Source organism: Mirounga angustirostris, unplaced genomic scaffold (genome assembly GCF_029215605.1).
Source record: "Mirounga angustirostris isolate CCGP_5_RB_7025 unplaced genomic scaffold, mMirAng1.0.hap1 SCAF_4, whole genome shotgun sequence".
NCBI lineage: Eukaryota > Metazoa > Chordata > Mammalia > Carnivora > Phocidae > Mirounga > Mirounga angustirostris.
In genome coordinates, this window is record NW_026991712.1 from 137,330,522 (window position 1) to 137,348,445 (window position 17,924).

A 17,924-nucleotide genomic window follows, 5' to 3' on the forward strand; every position below is an offset into this window, starting at 1 on the left:
AAAAACAGGAAAAAGAAACACTCAAAAAAGCTTATGAACTCCTGACGGTTTTGCCTCCTTTCCCATTCCTCCCTGTGGGAATGCAGGGAAAGTTATAGGTAGATGTTTTTGGGGTAATTTTTAAAATACTGGTTTCAAAAATAGTGGCCCTGGGGCACCAGGGTGGCTCAGTCATTAAGCGTCTGCCTTCGGCTCAGGTCATGATCCCAGGGTCCTTGGGATCGAGCCCCACATCGGGCTCCCTGCTCCGTGGGAAGCCTGCTTCTCCCTCTCCCACTCCCCCTGCTTGTGTTCCCTCTCTCGCTGTGTCTCTTTCTGTCAAATAAATAAATAAAATCTTAAAAAAAAAATAGTGGCCCTGTCTCCCAAAGAATTATAAAAACAGCTTTTGAAGATATACACAGACAGAAATAAAAATGAAAGGGTATAAATGGGGCAGAGAAGGGGTGCCTGGGTGGCCCAGTCGTTAAGCGTCTGCCTTCCGCTCAGGTCATGATCCCAGGGTCCTGGGATCGAGCCCTACATCGGGCTCCCTGCTCGGCCGGGAAGGCTGCTTCTCCCTCTCCCACTCCCCCTGCTTGTGTTCCCTCTCTCGCTGTGTCTCTTTCTGTCAAATAAATAAATAAAATATTTTTAAAAAAATAAATAAATAAATAAGGCAGAGAAGATAAAAGCAAGAAACAAAGTTGGAGTCCAGAAGGAGGGTGGTGCACAAAAGGCGGGGAGACAAATCCTGGTAGTTTCCAGGAGAGCCACAAAGTGGACACTGAGTCTCCCAACAGTTTCTGACAACAAGGAAATGTGATCAATGCATGGTTCATGGTTTACAGAAGACTAAAGGAAGCTGGGAACACAACCATTCCTTAGAGACCAAAGGAAAACATTTCCACTGGTCTTCTAGAAAGAATGCTAGATAATACAAACAGGTTTACTTCTTTTCATGAACCTCAATATAAATAAATGGCACCTTGCTGACACGGTTGTAAAAGCAACTCATTGTTATTAGTGGAATGCCAAGTTCATAAAAGGATAAGAATTTTAAAAACTGAGAGAAAAAAATGCTTCTATCTTTTAAAATAACCACTTCTTGTCTGTGGAACTCGTGAGTTGGTTCAGCAGAACAAGTTATCAGTTTAAATTTGTTAAATTTCGAGGAACTGATTTTTTTTTTTTTTTCAAACCAAGATGAAGTCCTCTACTCTCCAGAGAACTGGAGAGGAGAATGAACCACTAAGAACCACATTCTTGAGAGGCCAATTACATTCTTATAAAAACATAAACCAGAATTATGTTACTGGAAAAAAGCTCAAAAATCACTTCATCCCCACCTTCACCATGAATTTAAGGTAGAACCTTTCCTTCCCCAGGCTGAATCTACACTCCTCACTCCAACTTAAACACTGAAATATGCCCTGTGAAGCGCTCCATATCATTTGATGACTACTACTGGACAAGAAGCTCAAAGTTAGATCCAATGATGCTGATTCAGTGACCTGCTGAAGGAAACAGCAAAAGGCAACCACACTGGCAAATGTGGCTAAAGAGGCATGTGAACAAAATACATCCACTCAACAAGTATTTATTGACTCTATACTGGGTAATAGGTAATAACCTGCAAAGGGAGCAGTGAATAAAAGCTGCAGCTTACTGATAATGTAAGCAGTGTTACTTTCATGAAGAGGAACAGTAACAACCACTAACAAAGTAACATACTATGTTAGCATCCTAGGTAAGGTAGTATACCAGGCACTGTACTTTAAACACTTTATACTTAAAGTGTTAGTGCACTGAATCCTCGTAAGATCCTCACCTTCAGATAGGAAGTAATACCTGTATTTTTTATGACAGCTTTATTGAGATACAATTCACACACCATAATACCATCTTAAAGTGTACAACTCAGTGATTTGTAATACATTCTCAATGTGCAAGCATCACCACTACCTAATTTCAGAACATTTTTATCACCCCAGAAAGAAACCCTGTACCCATGAGCAGCCGCTCCCCATCCCCCTACCTAGCCCCTGCAGCTACTAATCTACTTTCTACCTTCACAGATTTGCCTATTCTGCACATTTCATATAAATGGAATCATAATATGTGGTATTTTGTGTCTGGTTTCTTTCACTTAGCATAATGTTCTCAATGAGTACTTCATTCATTTCCATGATTGAATATTATCATTCCATTGTATGGATATACCATATTTTGTTTATACACATCAGTTAATGGGCATCTGCATTATTCCCGCTTTTTAGCTAATATGAATAATGAGTGCAACAAGAATGTTCACGTGCAGGTTTGTGTGCGAACATATGTTTTCAGTTTTCCTGGTTATACCTATATGGTATGTATGTTTTATATCTGAAAAATCACTGTCGGTACACTTGGAGCAACTGGCAAGTTTGGTGCTGTCCTACTCTGCAATGGGCAGGCCAGCCCCAGAGCCCTGCTCTTAGTCCCATCTGCCAAACTTTAAGATGGCTTTAAACAAAAAATATGCATCTTCCAAGATGAGAGACCAAGATGTGGACTGGGTCCAAACATCCCATGAGGAGACAGTGAAAGAGTAGGAAATGTCTTAATCAGAAAAGACTCAGAAGGACATAATAACAATTTGCCCAAAATGTTCCCATCATCCTCTAGTCTCTTATCCTACTGTGTACCATTTTCTAGAACTCCGGATTGTATATATTATTAGATTATAGATTATAGGTTATTATTATTATAGATTGATGTATTTTTAAATTCACTTTCTATCTCCCCCAACCAGAATATTAGCTCATTCAGAAAAAATGAAATACTTTGTTCAATGCCATATCCTCAGTACTTAGTATATAGTTTGGCATGTATGAGATACTTCATAACAATTTGTTGCATAAATGAATGAATGAATGAATGAACAAATAAACAAACACTTTGAAGATGATGGATACCGCCCCCAACACACACACATACAAATCAATCTTATCTTTCTGTATATCTATTATGGAACCATGATCCCAAGATCAAATATGGCTCTACCTTGCCAGGTATCAATTTTTTCAAGGGAGATAGGAGACAAAGTATGATTCAGTACTACCTGAGGTGGCCATGTCAGGTTTCACAGTTCAGTCTTATTTCATCAGTATTTTAAACCATGTACAGCAATGAACCAGGTCGAGTAGGTGAAATGAGAGAACGAAATACCATGAGCCAAGGATGCAGAAGCAAGGGGCTGCTTGTCGTACCTGGAGGAACTTCAGCATACCATGAGAGACAGAGAGAGCTAGACAGGTAGGATAAGGAGTACGGACCTTGAAAGATTTTTTTTTTTAATACATAGCTTTGGAAATGCCATTCCCACAGCCAAAATACCAGCTACTTCATTTACAGGGCCCAGTGCAAAATGAAAATATGGAGCCTCACTGTTAAAGCATTTAAAATCTCTAAGTGGCAACAGCAGAGCATTAAACTAAGTGCAAGTCCTTATGTCAGTACACAGGTCACATGCCCACAACGGTGTGACATTTGGATTGGGTTGGCATGGTGAAAGCAAAGCCTGTGACAACAATCCAAGAAGGAGAGAAGGGACCACACTAAAGCAGAAGTGATGTTCAAAGGAATTCTGGCTCTTGAGAGAGTACCTTAGAGACAGGGAAACTGAAAGGACCCCAGGAAGGACTGCTTTTTTGCTACCTCTATTCTTCCTAGGACCTCCAGAGACCCCTGCCTTACACATGCCTTAAGATATGTCCTCCTTGTAAAGGTCGAGCTCCGTTGAAGTCATCCAGCACAACAGGTGACTGGGCAGGACTGTCATGAAGGCTTTCCAAGATCATTGATTCCAGACCCCTTGACACCAAGACTCCTGGCTCCAGGGCAAAAGCGACTTATAGAGGACATGTAAGCACTCATCCTTGTTTTATCCAGTTCCCGGATGCCTGAGAGGACATGTACACAAGACCACCGTCCTCAATAAAAAACCCCAGACCCCAAGCAAAGATGAGACTCATTCTCCTCTTCCTTTCTGAGTCTCCCAGACACTCTGTATCTGCACTCTCTATGTCCTCAATAAACTCTGCTCTCACTTCCTACCAGCTCCCCTCTGATTTCTATCCTGCACAAAGCCAAAGACCCTCTTGGCTGCTCCTGCAGGACCCCCTTTGGGTCCTGAGACCCAACCTACCCACATCACCTTGAGTTAACCCAACATAGACAAGTTTAAAGTAACTCTGTGGAAGACTTCCAGAATCATCTTAATCCAATCTACTAAGTAAGAGAAAGATCTAAGTGCATACTTTTCCAACTGTTTTTGGCAACCTTGGATCTTCTCTGGAGCAGGACAGAAAACATTTCATCTAATCTGATACAAAATCAAATTTCTACCCCACCCCTCAATCCCCATCTGAATGAAAACCTGGAAAGGTCAAAAGCCAGAGCAAAACAGACTTAGCAGCGTATCTGCATCTGAATGAAGACCTCACCACAACAGCAAACTGAGATAAAACACTGGTCAGAAGGCAGAGGCCCATTCCAAAAACCAGGACCTTCCTCTGCCCTGGTCAGTTTGCTTGGAAGAGAAAGTAGCATCATTAAATGCTAATGCTAGCTAACACACATACCCGGCTCCAATTTCTCAAGTAGTGTTCCAAAGAAAGGCTGTGGATACACACAGTCTTACAGAGCTTTTGGATCCTTAGTGTGTATAAACACGTGCATGTGCACATGCACACACACACAAGTCATAAACCACCAGGAATTTTTCAGGAATAAAAAATATATCTAGAGTGCCAAAAATAGGCCAAAAGCTCTGCGTTTTTTAAGCTTCGTAACAACCAAAAAGAAAATCCATCATGGGGGCACCTGGGTGGCTCAGTTGGTTAAGCGTCTGCCTTCGGCTCAGGTCATGATCCCAGGGTCCTGGGTTCGAGACCCACATCGATCGGGCTCCCTGCTCGGCGGGAAGCCTGCTTCTCCCTCTCCCACTCCTCCTGCTTGTGTTCCCTCTCTCGCTGTCTTTCTCTCTGTCAAATAAATAAAATCTTAAAAAAGAAAAGAAAATCCATCATGTGTTTGTAAGACTGAACAGAACACGAATAATTAAGGCCACACTTGGAAAAACTTTCCTCAGAAAGGAAAAGACGAAGCGTCAGATTACAAAATGATACATATTACAAAATTATGTGTGTATATGTATAGATATATATTATCATCATCTGTGTTAAATATATTAGAAAAAAAGCAATATTCCACCTATTTTACAACAATATAAATTTTGTGCATCTTAACCTATTTCATTCAATTACTACCAAAAATTAAAGCAAGATAATCTTGGTAACCGAGAAATACATATTTTAAATTTGTTTTTTAGGTTTTATTTATTTATTTGAGAAAGAGAGCATGGGGGGAGGGGGCAGAGGCAGAGGGACAAGCAGACTCTGTGCGGAGTGGGAAGCCTGATGTGGGGCTCACTCCCTGAGATCATGACCTGAGCTGAAGATAGATGCTTAACCGACTAAGCCACCCAGGCACCCCTATATTTTCAATTTCTAACTAGATCAGATAATATACAAATTGTTAGAATTTAAGGCTAACTAGTAAGTTGTGTATTTAATACCAAGTTTAAAAATTTATAATACAGAACTTAAAACTACCTGTTAAGTCAGTCATCTCTAAATTTTATGCTTCCAGGATACAGAAAAGTTATTTTTATTGGCTTCATTTCTTTCACATTAAAGTTTACCACTTTCGTATTAACTGACTGACATAGATTATTGCTTTTGTTTGTTTGTTTGTTTGTTTTTAAAGATTTTATTGTATTCAGGGCAGTAAATATGACAAAACATTGTCAGCCACTCAATGGGGAGGATGTTAGACTCATATTATGAATTAAGATTGGTTAAAAAGAAAGTTATCTTTTTTCTAAATAACTAGGAGAGCCAGTTTGGCAAATGACATTTCTCTAGAAAAATCCACAAGAACACACACATATGCACACACAACAGATATTTAGGTAATACAAAATCCATTCATTAGCCCCTTAAATACTCAGGACAGCTTAAACATTCCAGAAACTGAATGACCTCCAAACAACATAGGAAAAACAGATTACTGTCATGAAAGAGGAGGAAAAATGGTCCACTGCTCACTGAGGGGGTTAATTTGAGAACATGAGGTCTGGTTGGTTTTGTAGTTCACATACTCTCTGAATCCATTATGTATTCATTCAGCTGATACTGATTATCTACTACACGGCAGGCCTTTTACCAACCTGATAGGAGCTTAGAGCTTAGAGCCTAAACACTGGGATTGGGTGCGAACCCACTGAAAACTTTCAACAGCCAAAGTTTATAGAATATCACTCTGTTGGGCAGAAAAAATTAAACAACAGGGGCACCTGAGTGGCTCAGTCAGTTGGGCATCTGCCTTCAGCTTGGGTCGTGATCCCAGGGTCCTGGGATCAAGCTCTGTGTTGGGCTCCCTGCTCATTGGGGAGCCTGCTTCTCCCTTTCTCTCTGCTGCTCCCCCTGCTTGTTCTCTCTTGCTCTCTGTCAAATAAATAAAATCTCAAAAAAAAAAAAAAAGAAAAATTAAACAACAGTTATCACAATTAAGTTATACAACCTCTTACGCTGCCAGTAAAGTTCCACATTAATATATTATGAAACAGAAATAGGTGTTTGGTCACAAACTAAATGAATTTGGTAAAACGCTGAATCTGCCAGCTAATTCACCACTGACCACTGGAAAGTCATCCCTGAAAATACTAGTCCAGAACTGCAGAAAGTCAACCAGATGCCCTTAGTTCTGGACACTGGAGACAAAAAGATTTGTTTTAACAAAGGCAAGGATTAAAATTTCAAGATAATCAACTTCAGTCCAATAAAATCCACCACTGGAATGAAGCCTTATGGGACCAAACCTCAACTGCTATTACCACTTTAAGCAAAAGCAAAGGAGGTCTTTTATTTCATTTGAAAACATCTTTTCTCTCTTTAGCATGTACTTTTCTCAATAACCAACCCAGAAAGTGCCAGCATAAGGACAACTGTGTCACATGTTTGGTGGCAAGGACATCCAATCAACTGTGCAATAAGCCTGCCAGCATCCTGTAAGAGAGCCCCCATTTTACCATTTTAATTTTCTGTGCATCTACTGCATGCCGGGCACCACGTGAGGCACTACTAAATCAACAGACAGAAGAGTAACCTCCAGAAGCTTATTCAGAGAGAAGTGGAACAGAGTCATGGACCAATCATTATTTAAAAAGGGTGTGCATGTAAGGAGCTTAGAAACAGCCATTCTGTCCTTAGAGGAAGAAAAAGTTGAACAGACTGAGAAACAAACCAGTCTTCTTGCATCAGGATCAATGAGAGAGAGGAGGACACAGAGCAAACCACTGCCCCCCAGATTAGAGGGACAGACAGGCAAGTACAGGGGTCACATGGTCCCTGAGCAGAGACACAAATGGGAACCAGCTAGGCAGGAAAACCTGAACTGTAACAACTCCAGGGCACCCAGGCGTAGGGCCCCTGCCCCAATATTGTGAGATTTGCTTCCAGGAGCTCGACCAGGGTCCCACAGTAATAAATACTGGAGAAAAATCCCCTCCAGCTTCCACAGCGGGAGGGGAAAAGGAACCATTCTGAAATAGCCAGCGCACTCTGTTCTTAGCAATCCATGGTCCATGTGGAGATGGAAGGCAGAGGTTTAACCAAAGGACTCCACGTTTAACCTTGGAAAATAAAAAGTCACAAAGAAAGGGCTCATAATTAGGCAACTGAAATTCTAAATGTCACTTTGCCTCTGGTATAAATCTCAAACTGATCTTATTTCCCCTTTAAGGCTAGGCTTTGATCAAAAGATAGGATTTAATCATCAGTAGCTTCCTCCTACTACTACGTTCCCCCACATCCCACGACCTCATGCCGCGGGTTTTCCACCCTGCAGCCAGAGTGGACCAACGTGCACATTTGATCATGTTGCATCCCTTCCTAGCAGGCATCAGTGGGGTTCTATCTACTGCCCGTTTGGTGGCTTCTAAGTCCTTCCAAGACCTGGCCCGTGCCTACATCTGTAGCCTGGGAGCTTTTCTCCCTTCATCCACATGCTCCATCTCTACTCTCCAGCCCCAGGCCTCTCTCCCCTCTTCAACTTCTCCAAATGAGGGTAGGTTCCCCCCCCAACCCCCGTCGCCAAATTATATGTAATTTCCTGTCCTCCCACTCTGTGGCACTCAGCAGGTTTGTATTTCATTTCTCATGCCAGTCTTCCCCACCATACAATAGGGGGGGATCATGTCTGTGTGGTATACCACTGTCTCTGCACACTGATTCAAAACAGACATTCATTCAACATGCACTTGAAGACTGACTGGTCCTTCCAACTCCATTCATCCCCCAGAAGGCCAGGGCTAACTCAATCACTTGTAACAGAGGTAGCTACTCCTGACAGAACAATCAGATCTAGGTACAAATACTTCAACTACTTATCTGCACTCCAGATTAAGAATTTACACTGGAATCTTCCCCAGTGAGGACTTACACGTTCAGTTCAGTTGCACAAAGAGGTACCAAAAACAACTACATGGAAGTTATCATAAGTGAAGTTCACTGTCCTTGCTATTCTAAATCAGCCATTCACTCAAAAATATTTAATGAAGCAACTATACTCTGTGCCATGCTATACAGCACATTTCCCTACCATGTCAGGGAAACAATGGAGCATCGGAAGTTATTTCTTGTATGCTTCTAATGGCTTGGCCAGGCATCAAACAGTTGACAAACTGGCCTATTTCAAAACAAAGTCAAGCTCTAGGAATGGTGTCCTATCTTTTACCGGCACAACCAGAAATAAAAATAAACAAAGTTTAATTTTATGTTTTCTTGCCTGAAGAATCTGCCCATTTTTATATAAGTCTAAAACTCACAAAATTAAACTTGCGTATTCCTCAAAGTACTGCTGAGGGATACATGCATATATGGCAAAAAATGTATGGTAAAGCAAAGCAGTTGGGAGTAATGGAGAAAGGGCATATGGGGGCGTTCTCATCCCTCAGGCTGAGTGGTAGATACACAATTGTTATCCTTTGAAACATATACACACTACATACCCTCTTTTTGTTCTGATTGCCTATAAAGTGAGGGCAAACTGGATACAGAAGACAGAACTGGACAAATGTCCACAAAGCAGCAAATTCCCAAGATGCCTGGCTAAAGCACCAGAACCATATAACTACTCAATGTACTTTTCATTGTTCAAGCTAGAAAATGCTGAGTGACAAGTCCCTGTAGGAGAGCTTGATTTCCTCAGAATGCTACCTAGAACCAGTAGAAACCACTGCCCACTTCCAGCACCATCCCCTCTCCAAAACTTTTGTCACCGAGAATGCCAACACACACACACACATCCCTAAAGCCATGGTCAGAAATAAACTGTAGTTTTGTGATTCTGCAAACTACAAGTTCTATAATCCCCCCACCCCCCATAAGAACATTCTGGCACTAAAGTCGTTACAAAATGAAGAAAATCTTCATTCTATAAACTGTTTATCTGTTGATACCACTTTGATGAATCTCTTTTAGTAAGAAAATGAGCTTTAGAAAAAATCGTTGTTAATAGATATCCAAGTCCTTTAAAGGCAGAAATTATGGAAGAAAGGCATTTTGGCACCTAACTCAAGTGACTCATTTCACATGTCCGGTATCCACCCTTCAATTGGCCTTGTTCAAAGCCAGGCTTTCTTTGCCTTCACAACAGAAAGACATGGGTTTTTAATCACACTCTGACACTTGTTATTGGTAGCTAGGAAAAAACGTCTGAACCTCGCGTAATGGTCAAGAGCTTACACTTTAGAGCCAGACTCCCTAGGTTCAAATCCTGACACTGCCTCTTCCAGGCTCTAAGCCTGGGTCTGTGCTCCACGCCCAGATGTGGTTATATTTCTGTCTACATTTCACTCTTCTTGTTAAGTGAGGTTGCTTACAAATCCTCCACACCAGATTATAATGCCTTTGAGGACAGAGACCATCTTATTTTAAAAATAAGTACCACTTCACTTGAGATGACAATCTATCCTATCTTTAAACTCTCCATCCTCCTGTCTCCAAGGTCCTACAGATTATCAGATGAACTTTCATCTCACTACACACTCTGCCTTACCTTATCTGTATTATACTGTATAATCCTAGTAACCATAGTCATGACTTCAAGGCATTAAGACTCAGAAAAACCTTCTCAATCACACAGTAAGAATTACAGGCAGCAATGTTTCCTTTAAATGTTATCTTAATTCTTTGGCACTGAATAACTGCATAAAATAAATTACTAAATTAAGCAAAACATTGTTATCTGATTTAACTACATAAATGGACATTTCATCCCTTTTGTCAGTGGTTCTCACACCTATTGCTTCAGTCTATTCAAGCTGGTGCAGAAAGATCCTTACCACAGGGTGCACTTGGATCCCAAGCTGACCTCTTAACAAGAAAGGATCTGTTCCTACAAGTGAATATTTGCTCCTCCTAAAGCTATCTGACATTCTTAAACACCCACAATATGTGAATGAGTCAACTCTTACAGATTTCTGAGATTAAGACTCCAAGATATTCTCTTAACGGAAGAGGCAGAAAGTTTGACATGAAGAAAACAACTTATTTTCACACTAACAGGTATGTACATGGAAGTCACCCCAAGTGAGAGGTTATACTAGGCAACACTGCCAAAAATCTGCTACCTCTTTTTGAGCTGAATCTTCTTCTGGGTGTCTGTGTGACAAAGATAAGCTTTACCTAAAAAGCTTCTTGATAAATCACAAGACATTAAGGACTGTAAACTATTTCTAAAGAAGGTAACGAAGACAGCTTTATACTTCATTTTACATAAAATAATACAAAACTTTGAAACTATAAAGTGAGGCTTTCATCCTATTTGTACTTTGTTCCTTTAGACCAAGACCCCCTCCCCCCGCAAGGGGATCAAGTCATTGACCACATGTCTCTCCTGAGGAGTACTGACTTTACATGGAGCGCCTGCCCTTTGCCATTTAGCCTTAGGGTACAATATCTAGTTCATCATGAGGACAATTATTATTGGTGTTTTAACCACAGCAAATTGTAGCTAACATTATCTGAATCTGTGAACTATATAATCAATCATTCCCTAAGTCAAAATAAGGGTTAATAGTAAAAAGATCTTTCTTTTAAATTTGAACTCAAATTTATGTAAAGTGTAAATGTGTACCTCTTTACCACTAATTGTGCAATTAGAAATGAAAAAATCTGTAATGTGATTTTTTTTATTGAGGTAAAATGGACATATATTAGTTTCAGGAGTACAACATAATAACTTGGTATCTCTAGATATTACAGAATGATGACCACAATAAGTCTAGTTAAACTCTGTCACCAGACAGTTACAAACTTTTTTCCTCCTGATAACTTTTAAGATCTATTCTGTTAGCAACTTTCAAATATGCAGTACAGTATTATTAACTACAGTCACCATTTTGAACATTACACCTCCATGACTTATCTTTACTTCATAACTTTTGACTGTATTCGCCCATTTTGCACCTCCTCCCCATTCCCACTTCTGGCAACTGCCAATTTGTTCTCTGTATCTATGAGCTCAGGATCATTTTGTTGTGTTTTGCTTTTATATTCCACATATATGTGAGATCATACAGTTGACTTGTTTTATTGCTATTTACATTTTTATCACGGGACAATACCCTCTCCAACACACCGGAATGGCTCCATAATGAGTCAAAGAGCCAAGATGATTCAAGGAATTACCAGCAGGCTGAAAATCAGGCGTCTTGGCTCTTAAGAGTTCTGCTTCCAAGTCCCTGTCCACAGGACCGAACACATCAATGTACCTCACTTATCATGGCCTCAAGTATCCTCACTTGCATGAAGGCACAGGACCCTTCCAACTCTGTCATCTCCAATGTGGAATTTCAATTTCCTTTACCTGGTTTTGTGGCCACGTGTGGGGGCCAGCGGACCAGCTTCCCCAGTATGTGTCGAACCCCACCAGTATGCTTCCGATCACCAAGATTCCACTGGAGTTGAGGAGAGGGACCTCAGAGACTAAGGAGCATCTCCCTGCTTTCAGGGACAGCCACAGCATAGGTCCTCACATCCATTCTAGATGTGAGGAGTGCAGTTCTGACCAGACAACAGGCCTGCACCATCTTAGTGCTCCATCACACTTTGCCTGCAAGACCTCCTGCAAATAAGGGCCAGTGCTTTGCCTGGCCTCTCTGCTCTTTTCTCTCTAGTCAGGCGGCATATACATACATTCACTTAGTCTAATTTTGTACCCTGGGTCCAGAGAGTGTGTTGCTGTAACAGCCAAGATTAAAAATAAAAATATGTATGGACAAAAGCCATGACTTTGTGTAGGGGAGGGGCTCGCATTACTGAGAGAGAAAGTGATCCAATATCTAAGTACAAGGGAAATCCAGCAGATTCTTTATCTTTATGCTTTCTGCCCACACCAGCAGATCAATTATTATTTGACACTCCATACGGATTCAAATAAAATAGTGCAGTAACCTCATTTTAAGAATTTAAATAGATCATGAAAGAAAAAGATACTGGAGTCCTAGAAGCCAAAAAATTTTGGATGTCCTATGTAAGGAGCATTTTTTTGGTCCCGAATGGGAACACATGCATTTATAAACATACCATGAACATCTGGCCCAGTACCACATGCTGCCTTATATAAGCAGCAGAGGAGACAAAGCAGATTGGGGTGGAAGCAACAGAAGTTGGGCAAGGTAACAAATGGGAAAAGGCAAGTAATCTGAAAGGCTTGCCAAAATCATAAATGAGTTTTAGACCCGCAGCATTTCACAGTCCCCTCAAGCTCCCGTTCTGCAAGTCGGCCTCGGTCGCCAGCCTACCAGGCACCTGCAGCCCTGAGGAGCAGGAGTGTCCTTCAAATTCTCCTGTGACCTCCCCCGTGACCTTCTCACAACTCCATTACTAGGCGCATTCAGAGGACAGGGAGGAATTTCACTTTTAAAGCTACATAAAAAGGAATTCCTTCGTCTTGCAAAAGGCCCGGGGTGTGGATCGCGCTGTGCCAGGCACCTTGTCGGCTGCCTCTCTGGGCAGGATCCTGGCGGCAGATCAGCGTAAGGGAAGACGCTGTTTCCTCCAGTGCCATCTGCTCCAACAGGCTGGTGGCTAGTGCTGCCCATGAGGGCTTCTTCCCTCCTTCCCTCCCTCCCCCCCACCCTCCACCCCCCTTCTATCTCGAGCCTTCTGGCAATGCTCTGGAGAACTACAGCAAAACACCGAAGATGTGCCGTGCTCAGCAGCCTCTGAGGGCGGACAGCACACAGTCGGACAAAGGGAGAGGGGAGGGGGAGCAACTCGATGCTCACACTCTATTATGACAGGGCTCCCAGCGGGGTCGTAAGGGCCGCTGAGTGGGCTGACATGCAATCATCCTTCGGCACCCAGCAAGAACAGCACCGATAGCACCAGAGGGCAGCTACTATGAAGAATAGCATGCAGGTTCCTCAATAAATTAAAAGTAGAATTACCATATAATCCAGCAATGTCGTTTCTGGGTGTTTATCCGAAGAAAATGAAAACACTAACTTAAAAAGGTATCTGCACCGCCATGTTCACTGCAGCATTATCTACGATAGCCAAAATATGGAAACAATCTAGGTGTCCAGCACTGGATGAAGGGATAAAGAACACACCACACACACACACACACACACACACACACACACACCCACACACCCACACCCAGGAATATTACTCAGCCATAAAAAAGAATGAAATCTTGCCATTTACAACAACATGGATGGAGCCAGTATTATGCTAAGTGAAATTCAGTCAGTCAGAGAAAATCAAATACCATTAGGATTTCACTCATATGTGGAATTTAAAAAACAAAACAAATGAGCAAAAGGAAAAAAAAGAGAGAGACAAACCAAGAAACAGACTCTTCACTACAGAGAGCAAACAGACGGTTACCAGAGGGGAGGTGGCGGGGGATCGGGAAATTGGTGATGGGGACTAGGGAGAGCACTTGTATGGGAGTGTTGAATCACTATATTGTACACCTGAAACCACAGCATGTTAGCTAACTGGAATTTGAATAAAACCAATAAAACCAATGACTGACTAACTAGAGTGTAACAAGAAAATAATACCAGAAGCATCAGTCATTAACACCTATGAAATACTGGAACAGTGGCTGCCAAACTGCTGTCAAGATCACTATTTTGTTATCTTGAAACTAAAAAAGTATTTTGTGGGGGTGCCTGGGTGGCTCAGTCGTTAAGCGTCTGCCTTCAGCTCAGGTCATGATCCCGGGGTCCTGGGATCGAGTCCCGCGTAGGGCTCCCTGCTCGGCGGGAAGCCTGCCTCTCCCTCTCCCACTCCCCCTGCTTGTGTTCCCTCTCTCGCTGTCTCTCTGTCAAATAGATAAATAAATAAAGCTTGCCTGTATAACCTAAATCGTCTTCTTTAATCGTTTTTTTAAACAGCAGGAATTCGTTTAAGCTTGCAATTGAGTATACACATACAAATCCATCCGAAAATTTGCAATATTCTCCCTTTTTGTGAACAAAACACTTTTGTGCACAAAATATATATATATATATTTTAAATATGTTAACACTACACGAAGTGGACAGTTTCCTTTCAGAGAACTACAAAATGAGGCAGAAGGGAGGAAGGTTTTATAGGGTAAAGGATAAAGAACAAGAAAAAATGGAAACTATCTGACTGGGGCCACAGAGTCAACCTTCTTTCCGGTGAGAAGGCCAAGAGCTGGCCTGGCCATTTTGGGGACTGGCTGACGGGACACACTGCCTTTCTGGTCACATGGAGCTTTTTACAGGGGCACACAAGTTATCTAAGTTTCAGTTTGATGACATAGCACACCGGGAAGGAGCGGTTCCATCTTGGGCCTAGAAAGTTACATCAACACTTTTATGGGGCACATTTTTTAAGATTTTACTTATTTGACAGAGAGAGAACGCACAAGCAGGCGGAGGGGGAGAGCCAGGCAGAGGGAGTGGGAGAAGCAGACTCCCCAATGAGCAGGGAGTCCGACTCGGGGCTCCATCCCAGGACCTTGGGTTCATGACCTGAGCCGAAGGCAGACGCTCAACCCACTGAGCCACCCAGGCGCCTAAAGGGCACATTTTAAAAATTTAAATATTGGACCAAACCTTATTCTAATCCCATATATGCATTATCTCGTTTAATTCTTACAATATTCGGAGGCAGTACCATTATCATTCTTGGTTTGCAGTAGAAGAAATGGAGCTACAAAGTGACTGAGCCACTGGAGGGCTGGCTTCCCGTGGAAGTGGGATCCCAGAGCCCGTACTCAACCCAGGTCCAATAAATGCGCAGCTTCCCACCCCGCCTCCAAAGCCCACTTCCACTTCCTCAAGCAATTGGTCTCTTCCAATTCCTCCCACCCTTGAATCCTCTGTTCAACCACCTACCCTCCCCTTCGGAAGGAGAACACCTCAAGGGCAGGTCTTATTCAGCTGAGTGACTTAAACTGAGCCTCAGGGAGCAAAGGATTCCTTCAATAGTTTTAAGTTGAATAAATAAATAAAGATGGGATTTTTTTAAAAAGAAAAAAAAAGCAAAATAAAATGTAGCAAAATAATAATAATAATAATAGACCCTGACTTGGGGGCCTGTCCCAGGCAAAGGGAAACTAAAGTCTTAGTACCACTTAGAGCTACTACAGGAAGAATAAGAAACTTCCATCTAAAACTTTAAATCAGATTTAAAAAAAACATTCACACTGAAGTTTTAAAGCATGCTTTGTTCCAGGTCCTTTGTTCAGGGAAAACAATTTAATGAGTTTTTAGCTCAACAAAGGTGGGACTGGGATTGATTTTGGGAGTTGATAGTGAAATGGGAAACTGTTCTGGATAAGTAAGTTCAGAGGACTGAAAGCTGGGAGTTTAAAAAATAAGTAAGTAAGTAAAAAAAGCAAATTCTCCCGAAAGGAAAAGAGCAAAAAAGTAACAAACTAAACTAGGATGGGCAGGCAGAGCTGGGGTGGGGGGGGAGGGGGGGGTATGAAGACTGGCTGACAGGTTTTATGACAGTTGCTTGTGCCCGACTCCAGTCATCATGCCCAAAACTACATAACGACCACCTCATATAAGGGGTCCTTTGGGAGTGGACAACAGGGGACAAAGGAATGCAGAAAAGGGTGGCCCTTACAAGACTGAAAAGCAGAGGTGAAGATCCCTAGAGAAGCATGAAATCTGAGAAAGAGGTAACAAGGGAGTGGCCAGCACTGTAAACGGTAGAGTGCTGTGTGCCCACCAAGTAGGTGGTGAGGGCCCAGGTCTTTCCGATTCAATGCATAATGCTGGAGGACCAGTCAAGCACCACGGACCATGCCCCAGTGTTACTGATCACCCCCACAGCGAGAGAATGCCTGTCCCATGCAGTGCAGTCACTCCCATGCCACACATCGTGATGCAATACCAACAACCAGGATTTGTGGTTGACAAACCACTTTAAAACTGAGTGCAAGCTGACCCAGAAGCAGAAAAGAAACAGCGAGGAGGAAGAGAAGAAAGCATTGCATGTCATCTTGGGCCTAACTAATCCAAATATGAGCTGGTAATGAGACAGAGAACCTGAAGGGACCTCATGAAAAAATTTGCTCATTTTCCTGCTTCTATTCTTGCTAGGACCTGCACCCTCTCCCTACACACAGCTTATGGTACTGATGATAACCTTATAAAGGTCAATCAGTTAATGATTTCTTTGGAATCATCCAGCACAACAGATAACATCTAAGGGGCTGTCATGGAAGGTTTTCTAAGACCACAGCCTCCAGACCCCTTGACACCAAGACCCCTGGCTCCAGGGCATAGAGACCAGTTCCTGGATGCCTGAGAGGGCACATACACCAGACCTCCATCCTCAATAAAACCCCCAGGCCGCAAGCAAAGACAAGACTCTCCTTTCTGAGTCTCCCAGACACTCTGTCTGTATCTGCCCTCTCTCTGTATCTTCAATAAACTCTGCTCTCACTTCCTCTGGGCTCCTGCTTGATTTCCATCCTGCACAAAGTCAAGGACCCTCAGACCCTGCCAGCCTGCATCAGTAAATTACCCAACAGGAAACAGTAAACTCTGCCCATTAAACCAAGGGATCACGGTCAGTGTAGGATGACTGACTCCCACAGCTGCCTCTATTCCAAGTATAAGTTCCTAGACATCTGAGGATGTTTGCCTCATAAATCAAACAGCCACCAATGTACTGGCCACTCGGTTTCAACCCCTAAGTCTACTGTCAAGTCTCTACATCTTCCGCTCACCATATTATTCCAAGCAGCATATACATGAAAGTGAACGCTCCACCAGACATACTAATTTTAGAACTCAATTTAAAACTTTCCCACTTTCTCTACCTGCCAAATGAAAAGGACAACAAAGCAGCTACCACAGCTGTTCTCTAAGAATTGGCACAAAGGTGACATACATTCTTTTGAGACAAGAATTTTCTAAGTCTTTTTTTTTTTATGCAAAGCCAGAAGATACCTGGCGCCTCTGAAAATGACCAGACTCCCGCAGCAGAGCGGCTCCGCCAAGCAAGGCAGCAATGTCTGGCTTGAAATAAAGTTTGAAACTCCGTCCCCTCCTCAAGTATATCACTGGATTCCACTGCTTTGCAAACTCAAATCAAAATGATAAAATCTTCAGATAAATTTAAACCTAACCAAAGCCAGGGGTAACTGCTATAGTGATAATAACCAAAACTATTATTATCGTAATAATAAAAACTATTATTTAGTTCCACATATTTTATGCAAAATATTGGCCAGATCCAGTTTATGTGACCTTTTAAGAGCAACTACTACTACTTTGTGTAAAAAGCAACATGGGATGAATCTGTATCAAAAAGAAAAAAGACAGGGGT

The 17,924-nt window shown here is 42.1% G+C and overlaps 1 protein-coding gene across 8 annotated transcripts in view; it reads right to left on the minus strand.

Annotated features, from left to right (window-relative positions):
• AK4 (adenylate kinase 4) overlaps positions 1-17,924 on the minus strand; it is a 126,577-nt gene that overhangs the window by 32,293 nt on the left and 76,360 nt on the right. Inside the window, exon 1 of one of the 8 annotated variants that reach the window (XM_054512825.2) lies at positions 6,380-6,534. The exons of the other annotated variants lie outside the window; for them this stretch is intronic. The gene's annotated coding sequence lies outside the window, so the exon portion shown is untranslated. Of the gene's footprint in view, positions 1-6,379; positions 6,535-17,924 lie in introns of those variants that run through there. 8 annotated transcript variants of the gene reach the window in all.